Source organism: Stenella coeruleoalba, assembly GCF_951394435.1.
Source record: "Stenella coeruleoalba genome assembly, chromosome: 2".
In the NCBI taxonomy this organism is placed as follows: domain Eukaryota; kingdom Metazoa; phylum Chordata; class Mammalia; order Artiodactyla; family Delphinidae; genus Stenella; species Stenella coeruleoalba.
In genome coordinates this window covers 89,217,080-89,235,031 of record NC_137147.1, presented here as the reverse complement: position 1 = coordinate 89,235,031, position 17,952 = coordinate 89,217,080, and positions in this window count along the sequence as shown.

Here is a 17,952-nt window from a genome sequence, read left to right as displayed (position 1 = left end):
AGCAGTGCAAGAGTGTTCCCTTTTCTCCACACCCTCTCCAGCATTTATTGTTTCTAGATTTATTGATGATGGCCATTCTGACTGGTGTGAGATGATATCCCATTGTAGTTTTGGTTTGCATTTTTCTAATGATTAATGATGTTGAGCATTCTTTCATGTGTTTGTTGGCAATCTGTATATCTTCTTTGGAGAAATGTCTATTTAGGTCTTCTGCCCATTTTTGGATTGGGTTCTTTATTTTTTTGATATTGAGCTGCATGAGCTGCCTGTAAATCTTGGAGATTAATCCTTTGTCAGTTGCTTCATTTGCAAATATTTTCTCCCATTCTGAGAGTTGTCTTTTGGTCTTGTTTATGGTTTCCTTTGCTGTGCAAAAGCTTTGAAGTGTCATTAGGTCCCATTTGTTTATTTTTGTTTTTATTTCCATTTCTCTAGGAGGTGGGTCAAAAAGGATCTTGCTGTGATTTATGTCATAGAGGGTTCTGCCTATGTTTTCCTCTAAGAGTTTGATAGTGTCTGGCCTTACATTTAGGTCTTTAATCCATTTTGAGTTTATTTTTGTGTATGGTATTAGGGAGTGTTCTAATTTCATACTTTTACATGTACCTCTCCAGTTTTCCCAGCACCACTTATTGAAGAGGCTGTCTTTTCTCCACTGTATATTCTTCCCTCCTTTATCAAAGATAAGGTGACCATATGTACGTGGGTTTATCTCTGGGCTTTCTATCCTGTTCCATTGATCTATATTTCTGTTTTTGTGCCAGTACCATACTGTCTTGATTACTGTAGCTTTGTAGTATAGTCTGAAGTCTGGGAGCCTGATTCCTTCAGCTCCGTTTTTCTTTCTCAAGATTGCTTTGGCTATTCAGGGTCTTTTGTGTTTCCATACACATTGTGAAATTTTTTGTTCTAGTTCTGTGAAAAATGCCAGTGGTAGTTTCATAGGGATTGCTTTGAATCTGTAGATTGCCCTGGGTAGTAGAGTCATTTTCACAATGTTGATTCTTCCAATCCAAGAACATGGTATATGTCTCCATCTATTTGTATCATCTTTAATTTTTTTCATCAGTGTCTTATAATTTTCTGCATACAGGTCTTTTGTCTCCTTAGGTAGGTTTATTCCTAGATATTTTATTCTTTTTGTTGCAATGGTAAATGGGAGTGTTTTCTTAATTTCACTTTCAGATAGATCTCTTCTTAAAACTTTCTTAGCCTCATGCTTTTTGGGGAGTGGCTGTTTGACACATTTTTCTTTTCTATGATTGTCTTTTCTGACTTTCTGTTTCTTTAGAGTAAGTTTGATAGATATAAATATTTCACTAAGGCCCCATAACTATGCTTATAAATTCTATCAAATATGTAAGGATGAAAAATACCAGTAATAGACCATCCCAGAAATTAGGGATGGTGTGAGCACTTCCCAACTCATTTTATATAGATATACAAAATATTATGCATTTAAGTCATCTGTTTTCATAGTTTTTTTTTTTAATATCTGCTCTGTTATAGACTGACATTAGTGAATTAAAATATTTTGCTTATTATTTGCTTATCACTTATTTTTAACACCTTTAATCTTATACTTTATGACTGTTGATGCTCTGTTATTTGGTAACCATGTCTGCTACTTCTTCATCATAAATTTTACCCTTAATTTGTTGCAAGTGCCTTTCTATGATTACTTAATGGCTTTCAAATGAATGTATCTTTATCTGATATGAAGGGCATACCCCCGTCCTTTTTTGTTTGCATTTTACTAACATTTCTTTGCAAATCCTTTTATTTACTTTCCCAAATCACTTTGCTTTAGATTGTGTTTTTAAAAATGATATAAACAGTATTTTTTATTTGTAAGGTAATGCAAGTGCCTTTTTCTTTTAATAAGTGAATATAAGCCATTTTCATTTATTCTCATAGCATATGTGTTTCAGTTGTCTTAAATTATTTTCAGATAGCTGTTGATAGTTTGTAAAAATCTGATTTGGCTCTTTCTCTGTTTTGTTTTTTAACATACATTTCCTTTGATATATTTATTTTTGCCATAGTGGTTTTTTTTGTAACTATAATGTCATATAATCCCCTACAGGGTTTATTTCTTCAGCAATATTTATTAATTATCTATGATACCACATACCTTGTTTGCCCCTCCAGATCCACTTTCCATATTTTTACTTGCTCTTTGGTCCACAGTCTGACCCTATGGATTATATAAGTAAATTCCATGACCTCTGTCTTCTGGTTGAGCTCAGACAATGATGAACCCTGGCAAGAAATAGGATGGAGGAAGGAGAGAATGGCTGTGTCCCTTGACCTACCATCACTGTCCCTCTTATGGTGACTGATTTTAAATAATACTCTGTACTGCTTCCCTCATTCTTTCTGTGCTAGGGATAGGAACCCTGGTTCTTACTCTATTCCTTGTTATTTCATTAAACCCACACTTTGTAAATTATTCCTTTGCAGATAAACCTACCTCAAACTTTCCTATTTTCAGTATGCCATCTCTTTCCAGCTGGGCCCCTTGACTGATATGCCTATTATAAGCAATGATAAAATTAGCATAATTCCTTTTCTCTTTTTTCCCTCACTCTACCCCAATGCCAGATTTTCACTAATTATGATTTTTTTTCTCAGTGTCTATCATTGTGCTATTAACTATGCTTACAGTTCTGTTACTTGAATAGTCACCTGTAACTTATAAACTCTGATTCCTGGTATAGAAAATGAAGAACTCAGCACATTTATGCTACCACTCACTTTTCACACACCTTCCACCCCAAATGTTTGTTACTTGTGTCTTCTGCATAGTCAGGGCATATAATTACCTACTGTTTTAATAAACTAATTACTATATTTTATTATCTTGCCATTCTATTAAATACATTTAATGCTTACTGCCAGATGTTTTACCCTATTTTTATGATTATCTTTTGGTTGGCTGGAGTTCCACCTCCAGTACTTTTCTTAAATTACTGCTTAGAAAGGTTGCCAGATAAAATTTAAAATGTCTAGTTAAACTTTGAACTTCAGATACACAACAGTTTTTTTTTTTAGTCGAAATATGTCCCAAGACATTTAGTGTATGTCCCAAGACATTTTTATTGCTAAATCTGGCAACCTTATGTCTGGCATATAGCTACTGAGTAACATTTTTAGTAAGTGTTAGCTATTTGTATAATTTGGAATCTGTGAAAATTATAAGCCTATATTTTGATGACAGTTATTCAGGTTCAGTTTTTCCTGGAACACAGGATATACTTTCAACATATTATATGACATTATTTTTTTAATATTGTTTTCTTAAATTGTAGAGCAGTAGATTAAGGATAGCTATAGATCCTTTGCCACACCTCACCAAAACTGAGTGATGGGAGTATCATCTTTCCCTTTAAATCTGGGCTGGCTCTATATCTGGTTTTGACTAACAGAATGTGTGGGACTGATGCTGTACAACTTCTGCTTTTACCCATCTTAGAAATGGTGAAAGTCATTTCTAAGCCAGCCACCAGAAATAGGTCAGACTACCTTGGGATGAAGCCTGAATTAGCCATGTAGAAAGATAGGCCAAGAATAAGAGTCAAATGTATTTGGAACTTCTAATTCAGCTAAGACACTAGCCAACTTCATTTGACAGGACAGAGAGCGAAAGAACTGTCCAGCACAGTCCCTCCTCTCTCATGAATCTAAGCAAATAAAATAGTTCCTGTTTTAAGCCACTATATTATGGGGTAGTCTGTTATATAACAATGAAATTATTATCTTGGATTCTTTTAAAAATTTGGGTACTTGGTTTTATAAATGTATCATCTTTTTTCTCTATTCTATATCCATTATTTTCCATTTAATTATTTTAAGCCTTTATTTATGTTATTGTTCTATTTTGTTTATATTATTTTTCAAAATTTATATAATTTATGATAATTAATATTTTTAGATTGTCTCTTTCTTCTTGCAGTCCTTTCAGATTTACCTTAATTTCTATAATGGTTATATTTTGTATTTGTCTTATACTTCTATCCTGAACTTTGAATTTTCATTGTTAAGCTCTGCTTGCTGTTGGCAGTCACTTCCCTGAACTTATGCACGTCATGAGCTTGTGCTTTGTTTCAGAGAAGCATTGGTTTGGTTGATTTTTTTTTTTTTTAACTCAGGATGAAATATGGCCACAGTTTTCATCTTCTTCTAGACTTTCCTCCTTTTCTTGTAGTACAGTTGTGCAGATTTTCTGCTACTTCCTTTTTGATTAATCATTTAAATCACAGGTGAGTGTTTTTTCCCTTATATCAGATATTTCCTAAACGTTTGTTCAAAGGAAGGGTAGCTTACTGGAATTTTCTTTATTTCCAAGGGTTTTGTGTGTGAGATTATTTGGTCTTCACTTCTTGCCACCTAAAGGTTATGGGTAGTTTGGGGATATTTCTCAATGCAATGGCTTCCTTCTCCCTTGAAGCCACTGAGGCAGACAACTTCATTGAAACATGGCTAGTCTATCTGACTTTTACTTAGCCCTATTTTCTGTGATTCTCACAGTTTAATCATCCAGGAAAATTTCAGATTGCAGCATATGTGACCTTTTTCTGCTCTTACAAAGAGAGATTTTTGTTCTTGCTATTTTTGTGTGGCCTCTCCCATTGCGGAGCACAGGCTTCGGACGCACAGGCTCAGCGGCCATGGCTCATGGGCCCAGCCGCTCCGTGGCATGTGTGATCTTCCCGGACCGGGGCGCTAACTCGTGTCCCCTGCATCGGCAGGTGGACTCTCAACCACTGCACCATGAGGGAAGCCCACAAAGAGAGATTTTATGGTTTATGCCTTAGGATGTGCCTTTCAGCTGTGAGAAGTATAGGGTGCTGATTTCTCTGTTATCATTAGCTTCAGTGTGTGCTCTTCTTGTTCTCCCAAGAACACGTCTGCCTATTTCTATTGCATGTGGCAGAACTTTCTCCTCTGTGAGGCTTTGAGATTTTTACCTGTGTCCCTTACACATAGCTAATGGAGTGTGTAATTGCAATTAAAGAAAAAATTCTTATTATTACCTTTGGATAATTCCAAAAAGAGAACTAGAGACTGTCAAGCGTTTTATCATTATCTTCAAATGGGAACCTCCATAGAAACTTTAAAGGTTGTCGTTTCATATCTGTTTTTATTTAGTGATATCTCCAAGATGTAAAGGTGGACGTAAAGTGTAAAGTAGATGAATAATTTAAAATATAATAAAGTTAACACTGTTTATCAAACATCAGCATGAGAAAGACAAGAAAGTGACTAGTACGGAAGTTCCATGCGGCTCCTCCATGAACAGATCCCTCTCCATCCTCCCACTGCTTTTCTTCATTGGTATAACATATACGTCATGTTTCAAGACAATATTTTTGAAATTTTGCCTGTTTCTTTCACTTTGTATGAGTGAATATATAGGACCTACTCTTCAGTGGCTTGTATTTTTTATGCTTTGTTATACCTCTGAGAATCACCCATGATGACATGTGCATCTGTGGATCATTCCTTTTTATTGCTGCATCGTATTTCTTTGTAGGAATGCACAGCAATGTACCTATTATACTGTTGATAGGCATAGGATTATTTCCCCTTTTAGCTGTTAAGAATAGTGCAGATATGAACATATTTCCTGTACCACATAAACATATTTGTCCAAGGAATGTACATAGGTATGGAATTTTTAATTGAAGATTAAGCTCATCTTCATATTTATAAGGTAATTCCAAATAAATTTCTAAAGATACTACACCAATTTATATTATTATAGAGAGTGAATGAGAGTTCATATTGTCCTACAACTTGAGTAGTCTGTATCCTTATCCACATTTGTTTACTTATTGCCAATATATTGAGTATCATTGTGATTTTAATTCACATTTACCTGATACTTAATGAGGTAGATGATTGCTTTTATATATATATATATATATATATATATATATATATATATAAAACCATTTTTTTCTTTAAAATACATTTTGTGTGTGTCTGTTTTCTGTTTTGTTTTTTTTGTTGTTGTTTTTATTTTTTTAACATCTTTATTAGAGTATAATTGCTTTACAATGGTGTACCAGTTTCTACTTCATAACAGAATGAATCAGTTATGCATATACATATGTCCCCATATCTCTTCCCTCTTACATCTCCCTCCCTCGCACCCTCCCTATCCCACCCCTCTAGGTGGTCACAAACCACTGAGCTGATCTCCCTGTGCTATGCGGCTGCTTCCCACTAGCTATCTACCTTACATTTGGTAGTGTATATATGTCCATGCCACTCTCTCACTTTGTCCCAGCTTACCCTTCCCCATCCCCATCCTCAAGTCCATTCTCTAGTAGGTCTGTACCTTTATTCCTATCTTGCACATAGGTTCTTCAGACCATTTTCTTTTTTTTTTTTAATTTTTTTTTAGATTCCATATATATGTGTTAGCATACAGTATGTGTTTTCTCTTTCTGATTTACTTCACTCTGTATAACAGGCTCTAGGTCCATCCACCTCACTACAAATAACTCAGTTTCAGTCCTTTTTATGGCTGAGTAATATTCCATTGTATATATATACCACATCTTATTTATCCATTCATCTGTTGATGGACACTTAGGTTGCTCCCATGTCCTGGCTATTGTAAATAGACCTGCAGTGAACATTTTGGTACATGACTCTTTTTGAATTATGGTTTTCTCAGGGTATATGCCCAGTAGTGGGATTACTGGGTTGTATGGTAGTTCTATTTTTAGTTTTTTAAGGAACCCCCATACTGTTCTCCATAGTGGCTGTATCAATTTACATTCCCTCCAACAGTGGAAAAGGGTTCCCTTTTCTCCATACCCTCTCCAGCATTTATTCTTTGTAGATTTTTTGATGATGGCCATTCTGACTGGTGTGAGATGATATCCCATTGTAGTTTTGATTTGCATTTCTCTAATGATTAATGATGTTGAGCATTCTTTCATGTGTTAGTTGGCAATCTGTATATCTTCTTTGGAGAAATGTCTATTTAGGTCTTCTGCCCATTTTTGGATTGGGTTCTTTGTTTTTTTGATATTGAGCTGGATGACTTGTTTGTATGTTTTGGAGATTAATCCTTTGTCAGTTGCTTCATTTGCAAATATTTTCTCCCATTCTGAGAGTTGTCTTTTGGTCTTGTTTATGGTTTCCTTTGCTGTGCAAAAGCTTTGAAGTTTCATTAGGTCGCATTCGTTTATTTTGTTTTTATTTCCATTTCTCTAGGAGGTGGGTCAAAAAGGATCTTGCTGTGATTTATGTCATAGAGTGTTCTGCCTATGTTTTCCTCTAAGAGTCTGATAGTGTCTGGCCTTACTTTTAGGTCTTTAATCCATTTTGAGTTTATTTTTGTGTATGGTGTTAGGGAGTGATCTAATCTCATACTTTTACATGTACCTGTCCAGTTTTCCCAGCACCACTTATTGAAGAGGCTGTCCGTTCTCCACTGTACATTCCTGCCTCCTTTATCAAAGATAAGTTGACCATATGTGCATGGGTTTATCTCTGGGCTTTCTGTCCTGTTCCATTGATCTGAATTTCTGTTTTTGTGCCAGTGCCATACTGTCTTGATTACTGTAGCTTTGTAGTATAGTCTGAAGTCAGGGAGCCTGATTCCTCCACCTCCATTTGTCTTTCTCAAGATTGCTTTGGCTTTTCGGGGTCTTTTGTGTTTCCATATGAATTGTGAAATTTTTGTTCTAGTTCTGTGAAAAATGCCAGTGGTAGTTTGATAGGGATTGCATTGGATGTGTAGATTGCTTTGGGTAGTGGAGTCATTTTCACAATGTTGATTCTTCCAATCCAAGAACATGGTATATGTCTCCATCTATTTGTATCATCTTTAATTTCTTTCATCAGTGTCTTATAATTTTCTGCATACAGGTCTTTTGTCTCCTTAGGTAGGTTTATCACAGTTTCAATTTCAATGCTTGTGACTGGTCTGTTCATATTTTCTATTTCTTCCTGGTTCAATCTCGGAAGGTTGTGCATTTCTAAGAATTTGCGCATTTCTTCCAGGTTGTCCATTTTATTGGCATATAGTTGCTTGTAGTAATCTCTCATGATCATTTGTATTTCTGCACTGACTGTCTTTACTTCACCTTTTTCATTTCTAATTCTATTGATTTGTGTCTTCTCTCTTTTTTCTTGATAAGTTTGGCTAATGGTTTATCAGTTTTGTTTATCTTCTCAAAGAACCAGCTTTTAGTTTTATGGATCTTTGCTATCATTTCCTTCATTTCTTTTTCATTTATATCTGATCTGATCTTTATGATTTCTTTCCTTTCACTAACCTGGGGTTTTTTTGTTCTTCTTTCTCTAATTGCTTGAGGTGTAAGGTTAGGTTGTTTTTTTGATATGTTTCTTGTTTCTGAGGTAGAAATGTATTGCTATAAACTTCCCTCTTGGAACTGCTTTTGTTGCATACCATAGGTTTTGGGTCTTCGTGTTTTCATTGTCATTTGTTTCTAGGTATTTTTTAATTTCCTCTTTGATTTCTTCAGTGATGTCTTGGGTATTAAGTAGTATATTGTTTAGTCTCCATGTGTTTGTATTTTTTACAGATGTTTTCCTATAATTGATTTCTAGTCTCATAGCATTGTGGTTAGAAAAGGTACTTGATACGATTTCAATTTTCTTTAATTTACCAAGGCTTGATTTGTGACCCAAGATATGATCTATCCTGGAGAATATTCCACGAGCAATTTAGAAGAAAGTGTATTCTGTTGTTTCTGGATGCAGTGTCCTATAAATGTCAAGTTTGTCCATCTTCTCTAATGTATCATTTAAAGCTTGTGCTTCCTTATTTATTTTCATTTTTGTTCATCTGTCCATTGGTGAAAGTGGCGTGTTAAAGTCCCCTACTATGATTGTGTTACTGTTGATTTCTCCTTTTATGGCTGTTAGTATTTGCCTTGTTTATTGAGGTGCTCCTATGTTGGGTGCATAGATATTTACACTTGTTATATCTTCTTCTTGGATTGATCCCTTGATCATTATGTAGTGTCCTTCTTTGTCTCCTGTAACATTCTTTATATTAAAGTCTATTTTGTCTGATATGAGAATTGCTATTCCAGCTTTCTTTTGATTTCCATTTGCATGGAATATCTTTTTCCATCCCCTCACTTTCAGTCTGTATGTGTCCCTATGTCTGAAGTGAGTCTCTTGTAGACAGCATATATACAGGTCTAGTTTTTGTATCCATTCAGCCAGTGTATGACTTTCGGTTTGGAGCATTTAATCCATTTACATTTAAGGTAATTATCGATATGTATGTTCTTGTTACCATTTTCTTAATTGTTTTGGGTTTATTATTGTAGGTCTTTTCCTTCTCTTGGGTTTTCTGCTTAGCGAAGTTGCTTTAGCATTTGTTGTAAGGCTGGTTTGGTGTTGCTGAATTCTCTTAGCTTTTGATTGTCTGTAAGCTTTTAATTTCTCTGTCAAATCTTAATGAGATTCTTGCTGGGTAGAGTAATCTTGGTTGTAGGTTTTTCTCTTTCGTCACTTTAAATATGTCCTGCCCCTCCCTTCTGCCTTGCAGAGTTTCTGTTGAAAGTTCAGCTGTTAACTTTATGGGGATTCCCTTACGTGTTACTTTTTTTTTCCCTTGCTGGCTTTTAATATTTGTTCTTTGTATTTAATTTTTGATATTTTGGTTAGTATGTGTCTTGGCATGTTTCTCCTTGGATTTATGCTGTATGGGACACTCTGTGCTTCCTGGACTTGATTAACTATTTCCTTTCGCATATTAGGGAAGCGTTCAACTGTAATCTCTTCAAATATTTTCTCAGTCCCTTTCTTTTTCTATTCTTGTGGGACCCCTACAATTCGAATGTTGGTGGGTTTAATGTTGTCCCAGAGGTCTCTGAGACTGTCCTGAATTCTTTTCGTTCTTTTTTCTTTATTCTGCTCTGCAGTAGTTATTTCCACTCTTGTATCTTCCAGGTCACTTATCCGTTCTTCTGCCTCAGTTATTCTGCTATTGATCCTGTCTAGAGAATTTCATATTTCATTTACTGTGTTGTTCATCACTGTTTGTTACTTTTTACTGCTTCTAGGTCCTTGTTAAACGTTTCTTGTATTTTCTCCATTCTATTTCCAAGATTTTGGATCATTTTTACTATCATTATTGTGAATTTTTTTTCAGGGAAATTGCCTATTTCCTCTTCATTTGTTAGGTCTGGTGGATTTTTGCTTTGCTCCTTCATTTGCTGTGTGTTTCTCTGTCTTCTCATTTTGCTTATCTTCCTGTGTTTGGGGTCTCCTTTTCTCAGGCTGCAGGTTCGTAATTTCCATCGTTTTTGGTGTCTGTCCCCAGTGGCTAAGGTTGGTTCAGTGGGTTGTGTAGGCTTCCTGGTGGAGGGGACTAGTGCCTGTGTTCTGGTGGATGAGGCTGGATCTTGTCTTTCTGGTCGGCCGGTCCATGTATGGTGGTGTGTTTTGGTTTGTCTGTGGCCTTATTTTGATTTTAGGCAGCCTTTGTTCTAATGTATGGGGTTGTGTTCCTGTCTTGCTAGTTGTTTGGCATAGGGTGTCCTGCACTGTAGATTGCTGGTCGTTGCGTGAAGCTGGGTCTTGGCATTCAGATGGAGATCTCTGGGCGATATTCGCCATTTGATATTATGTGGAGCTGGGAGGTCTCTTGTAGACCAGTGTCCTGAACTTGCCTCTCCTGCCTCAGTGGCACAGCCGTGGCTCCTGGCTGGAGCACCAAGAGCCTGTCCTGCACATGGCTCAGAATAAAAGGGAGAAAAAAAAGAAAGAATGATAGAAGAAGATAGAATAAAATAAAGTAAAATAAAATAAAGTTATTAAAATAAAAAATAATTATTACAAAAAAAATTTTTAAGTAATAAAAAAAAAGTGGACAGCAGAACCCTAGGACAAATGGTAGAAGCAAAGCTATACAGACAGAATCACACAGAGAAGCATACACATACACACAAAAAGAGAAAATGGGAAAAAAATATATATATCATTGCTTCTAAAGTCCACCTCCTCAGTTTGGGGATGACTTGTTGTCTATTCAGGTATTCCTCAGATTCAGGGTGCATCAAGTTGATTGTGGAGATTTAATCCGCTGCTACTGAGGCTTCTGGGAGAAATTTCCCTTTCTCTTCTTTGTTCGCACAGCTCCCGGGGTTCAGCTTTGGATTTGGAGCTGCCTCTGCGTGTAGGTCGCCTGAGGGCGTCTGTTCTTCACTCAGACAGGAGGGGGTTAAAGGAGCCGCTGGTTCGGGGGCTCTGGCATACTCAGGCTGAGGGGAGGGAGAGGTACGGATGCGGGGCGAGCCTGCGGCGGCAGAGGCCAGCATGACGTTGCACCAGCCTGATGCGCCCCGTGCGTCCTCCCAGGGAAATTGTCCCTGTATCATGGGACCCTGGTAGTGGCGGGCTGCACAGGCTTCTGGGAGCGGAGGTGTGGATAATGACTTGTGCTTGCACACAGGCTTCTTGGTGGCTGCAGCAGTAGCCTTAGCGTGTCATGCCCGTCTCTGGGGTCCGCGCTTATAGCCATGGCTCGTGCCTGTCTCTGGAGCTCCTTTAAACGGCGCTCTTAATCCCCTCTCCTCGTGCACCAGTAAGCAAAAGGCAAGAAAAAGTCTCTTGTCTCTTCGGCAGCTCTAGACTTTTTCCCGGACTCCCTCTCGGCTAGCTGTGGCACACTAGCCCCCTTCAGGCTGTGTTCACGCAGCCAACCCCAGTCCTCTCTCTGGGGTCCAACCGAAGCCCAAATCCTGAGACTTAGCTCCCAGTCCCTGCCCACCCCAGCGTGGGAGCGGACAAGCCTCTCGTGCTGGTGAGTGCTGGTCGGCACCGATCCTCTGTGCAGGAATCTCTCCGCTTTGCACTCCGCATCCCTGTTGTGCTGCGCTCTCTTCCATGGCTCCGAAGCTCCCCTCTCCGCCACCAGCGTTCTCCACCGACGAAGGGGCTTCTTAGTGTGTGGAAACCTTTCCTCCTTCACAGCTCCCTCCCACTGGTGCAGGTCCCGTACGTATTCTTTGTCTCTGTTTTTTCTTTTTTCTTTTACCCTACCCAGGTATGTGGGGAGTTTCTTGACTTTTGGGAGGTCTGATGTCTTCTGCCAGCGTTCAGTAGGTGTTCTGTAGGAGTTGTTCCACATATAGATGTATTTCTGATGTATTTGTGGTGAGGAAGGTGAGCTCCGTGTCTCACTCTTCCGCTATCTTGAAGCTCCTCCTGTGTATCTTAAGTGTCTTTTTCATTCCCCCTCCTTTCAGCTTCCTAAAATACATTTTTATATTTTCTCTTTTTAATCTCTTTCTTACTTCCATGTAAAATTCCAGTGTATATTCTGCCAACTAATATATTGTAGATTATATGATTTCTAAAAATGTTCTCCCAATTTGTGGTTTACTTCTTTATATTCATTATGATTTATTTTAGTGAAGAACTGTTTTTAAATTTAATATGGTCAAATTTAGCAATATTTTTCATTTTTAATCTTTTAAAAGACATCTTTCTCTCCCCTAAAAGCTTAAAGATATCTTATAATGACATCCAAAGGCTTTATTGTTTCTCCTTCCATTATTATTTCAACCACTTGGAATTCATCTACTTTATGACTTGAGGTGAAGGTTTAGTTAGTTAATATTTTTCTACAAAGATAACTAATTTTTCCTGGCAACAAGTATTGAAGAATCAACATTTTCTGAGTTGTCATCAATTATTTTTCTGTTTTTTAAATCAAATTTCCATATAAATTTGAGTCTATTTCTGAAATCTCTTTGATGCTTCTTTGGCCAATTTGTCTATTGTGTATTAGTAACACACTGTCTTAAAAACTGCTGTTAGAACATGCTTGACACCTTTTTATCTTTAGGTATATATTGCTAATAATTGGCCCTTATCAATGTAAATTTTAAAATTATGTTTTAAGTTTAATTTTTAAAGAGCCTATTGGGATTGCATCTATTTTATAGGTCAATTTAGGAAAAACTGATAATTTTTTGATGAGTGTTGGATCACTAAACATGGCACTTAACTCCATTTGTTCATCTCTCCTTTAATATCCTTCTCAAAATTTTTATAATTCTCTCTAATGTATTTGCTGAATGCTTTTTTTTTCAAATTCATTTTTAAATGTTTAACATTTTTACAAACTGAGTATATCTATATATATCTCAGATCAAGAAACAGAGCATTACCCCAGAAGATGCATTAATATTCCCTTCTGTTAATTAAGGTAACTGCCATTTTGGCTTCTAACAGCATATTTAATTTTGCCTATTTCTGTACTTTATATAAATGTAATCATGCATTATATACTCTTATGTGTCTGCATCCTTTGCTTAATATTATGTGTATCCTAATGATTCATATTGCTGCAAATTGTTAAAATTAATTTATTTTCAGTACTGTAGGATATTTTATTTTGTGAATATACCACACTTATTTTATCCATCCTATGCTTTGTAGACATTTGTGCAGTTTAAAATTTGAGGCTATTACCAAATGTACTGCTATGAACATTCTAGTCCATGGCTTTTGATTTAAAAAGCTACGATTTTCTGTTTTCTATATATCTGCTATGATGTAAGAATGAATTTTAAAAGTCCTAAGGTTTGTATATTTCCAGATTTATTCTGTATTTTAAACTATCAAATGGTTGTATCAATTTGTACCCCACATCATCAGTGTAAGAGAGTTCTGACTTCTTCACACCTTCATTGTATCTACGCCTGGGGTATGTGTGTGTGTGTGTGTGTGTGTGTGTGTGTGTGTGTGTGTGTGTGTGTGTGTGTCTGTGTCTCATTTTGGCTAATTTGGTTCATACATATTTATATCCCAGTCTGATTTTAATTAGCATTTCCCTTAACGATAAATGGAGGTGACCGGAAGTCAGAGGTTGTAAGGACCCTCGTTATATATACATCAGATTTTCAGGGTAGAGACAAGAGTAGAGAGGGTTGAGAAGTGAATCTGGAGGGGCAAATAGAAGATGTATGGCACAAGATGTTTAGTAAGTGGTTGGGATATTATTCTGGAGCTTAGAGAAGTGGTCAGGACTAAAAATACAAATTTGGTAAGTATCAGTATATTGATTGTGTTTGAATCCATAGAACTCAACACAGTGTTAGTTTGTGATTATAGACAGAGAAAAGTAAGAGACCAAGGAGATCATTCTTCTGCTAATATTAATGTGCAGAGTTCTGGCACAAGAGACATTGAAAATCAAAAACAAAAACAAAAAATTGACAGTCAGGTATGGCTAAACCCAGAATGTTGAGTCCTGGAATCCAAGTAAAGAAATTGTTTCAAGAAAGGAGTGACTAAATATGTCAAATAATTTTGATAAAGTAAATAGATTGAAGCCTAAAAATTAACCATTGTATATGGTAAGATGGAGTCATTTTGAGTATGACAAGAATTGTTTCAGTGGAGTAGTAGCAAAGAAAGGCTAAATGGCATGTGAATTAAGTGAAGAGAGTAGGCATATATGGACAATTTGGGGACCTATTAAAATAAATGGGAACAAAAAATGTAGCCTCACTTGGAAAAGGACCTAACATAAAGAGGATTATTTTTAGATAGAAATATTTTGGTATGTTTGTATTTTTTTAACATCTTTATTGGAGTATAATTGCTTTACAATAGTGTGTTAGTTTCTGCTGTATAACAAAGTGAATCAGCTATACGTATACATATATCTCCATATCTCCTCCCTCTTGCGTCTTCCTCCCACTCTCCCCATCCCACCCCTCTAGGTGGACACAAAGCACCGAGCTGATCTCCCTGTGCTATGTGGCTGCTTCCCACTAGCTAGCTATTTTACATTTGGAGAGTGGGAAGGGTAAGCTGGCTATTTTTGTATTTTGATTAAAAAAATTATTATGTGGGTAAACATTGGTTATGCAGAAGTTAGAGGGTAATTGAGGGAGCAAAGAACTTAAGCAGGCACTAGAGACTGAGAGAATGGTATACAGTCCATAGAGAGAGAGGTTGGCATTAGATAAAATCAAGAGTGGCTTATATATTAAAACAGGAAGGAAGATTATATGAGCAACAAGTACACGTAGGTGGGTGGGCTTGTTGGTGGGATGCTGAGGTTACTTAATTTTGGTTGGTTCTGTATTTTACATGATATAAGAAGTGAAGTCATCAACCTAGAACAAAGGATAGGGACAGAATATTGCATAGTTGAGAGAAGAAAAAGAGCAAGTATAGTGAAGGATCTAAGGGAATACATCATTGTAAAGCACACTTTGATGGAAAGAAAAGAATCACTGGTTTGAAAAATGGTTTGAGATATTACCCAGTGACCTGGGAGAAAAAAGGTAAGAGAACTTGGTTAGCCAGAAGTTGGGCTGGAGAAATGAAAATGGTGAAAATGGGAAAATGGAATATTAAAATTACCATGTAAACTATGTTAATCACTTCACCTACCTTGACTTTACAAACTGCAAATAGTTATACTAGAGAAAAAGTTAGTGTTTTGACAACTTTTGGAGAGTCTATACTATGTGATATTTACTAATAGTATTCTATCATTCTCTGAAGTATCTGGATGTAGTATAGAGATTTATGACATTTTATTTGTATCAATAGTTCATTTATTTCCAAATATTTATTAGCTGTTCTCACTTTCTGTTATTGTTTTCTGAGAAAATGCCTACTTAGCTCAGACAGCTAAGTAAGATTAATATAAAGACCTGTTTATGATGTCTGTTTATGAAAAACAAGGGAGAGACAACTATAATTAAGAGTAAATTCAGTATTGGTGGAGATTGAGAGAAGTCAAGGTGCATCTCAGACATAGTGTTCAAAATGCAATGGATTAGTCAAGTTGGGGAAAACTAAGAAAGATAGGTTCAGCCACCTTGTCCCAAAAGGAAGGGAGAGAGTCAAGGTTTAAGAAAGTCAAAAGATACCCATTTGGAAGTCAGTGTTACTAGTATTGGCATAATAATGTGGAGATAGGCTTGGAAGTTTCCTATGATGTCCTCTAACTGTGGCTGAAGATGGTTAGGGGTGGACTAACTGCAGAACAGAAGATAGCTCCAAGATTGGGAGAAGGGGTTGGTAGGAAGTTAAACTGTTATCTAAGCAGAAGACACAAGATGGTGGCTTTTCAACTGAATATGACCCACTGATGGACTTGCTTGTCCTGAATAGTGTTTTAAATAAACAGAATTAGTTTCCAACGTCCAAGATCTTTGAGATTTTACATAAAAATCTGGACTTACAGTTTCTTTAAAAAATGGAAAACTGTAGGAAACCAGTACTTGAATTTCTGCAGGGGAAAAGATACTCTGTTTTAGATAAATATTTCTGAACTAGTAATTTGTCTGACCCTTATTAATATGGGTGGACTAAAATGGTGTTAGGCTTCAGTAATAGTGTAACTTCCTACCAAACCTTTCTCCCAATCTTGGAGCCATCCTCTGTTCTGCAGTTTTTGATCCCTTATGATCTTTATCCCCAATTAGAGGACATTGCATGGAACGTCCAAGCCTATCTTCACATTATTACTCCATTACTAATAAAGGTATAAAAAGAGATGAGGAGTCACTGTTTCATATATTTCCCATAAAATTAACTATATATATATATATATATATATATATATATTTGAAAGAAAGAAGCTAATTATGGCCTTGGGTCAGAGTCTGGACATGAATTAACAATCTGCTTCATTATGGCCTGCTATCCTTGTGAGTCATAGAACAATACAGCGGGTAGAGGAGAAGGGTATAGAAATGTGAAAGGAAGATACGCAAATAATGGATTTTCTTAGGTCCACATGACATAAAAATGGTAGCCATACAGTAACGTAGCTGATTCATAAAGATTATATCATGAAGAGCTGTTTGCATTGAAGATGAGTATCTGCTCTGAGCACAGCTTTATTACTGGAATGCTGTCATTCTCTTTGGTCTAGTAAATTCAATAATTTCTACCAATTCTTCCTCAGCCTTCTGAAATTTTCATGCGATGGAACCAACAGTGGGCATGCAAATGCAAAAGCTCTTCTGTTCTAGCACAACCCCGGTGAACAAGTAAGAGAGAATAAATGCAGTTAACTCCAAATACATTTAGGAAATCTTTAAAGGGCAATGTCTCCTACCATTGCATCTAGTTTGAAGTAGCAGTACATTAGGTTATAATTGGAAGCTCTTTTTTGAAATCTGTTCACTTGGGAAATGTCCTAAACATGATGCAGAAAGATTTCCATGAAAACAGTTCCAAGAAATAGTGATTATTGTTGGCTCTACTGGACAAAGGACTCTGAGATCACCTAATATCTGTTGTTATGTAACTTGGTCAGGCCATTTACTCTCTGGGTGCCTCACTTTCCTTGTCTACAAGTGAGTGATAATATTTTCTCTAGCTAGCAAATAGAGTTGCAAGTAAAATTTGAGATTCTAATAATGTACATAAAAGGTTTTTAAATAACATAAGTTATTCTACGAATAAGGCTGATAATTTGTTATGCCTGCATTTTTGTATTATAAATAAACTTAATAGGAAGTAAAATAATGGGAAATACATTCCAAGTAGTTTTTTAAAGATATACAGTAAAATTTGTAGATCTTAAGTGTACAGTTGGATGAATGTTGACAAATGTATACACTCCTTTTTTACTGAAGTATAGTTGATGTACAATATTATGTTAGTTTCAAGTGGATAACATAGTGATCTGGCAAGCGAATACATTACAAAAGGATCATCATGACAAGTTCAGTAACCATCTGTCACCATACAAAATAATTACAGTATTATTGACTGTATTTTTTACATTGTGTGTTACATCTCCATGACTTATTTATTTTACAACTGGAAGTTTGTATCTCTTAATCCTCTTCGTCTATTTTGCCCAACCTCCCCCACCATCCCCTGTGGTAATCACCAGCTTGTTCTCTGTATCTATGAGTCTGTTTCTATTTTGTTTTATTTGTTCATTTCTTTTGGTTTTTAGAT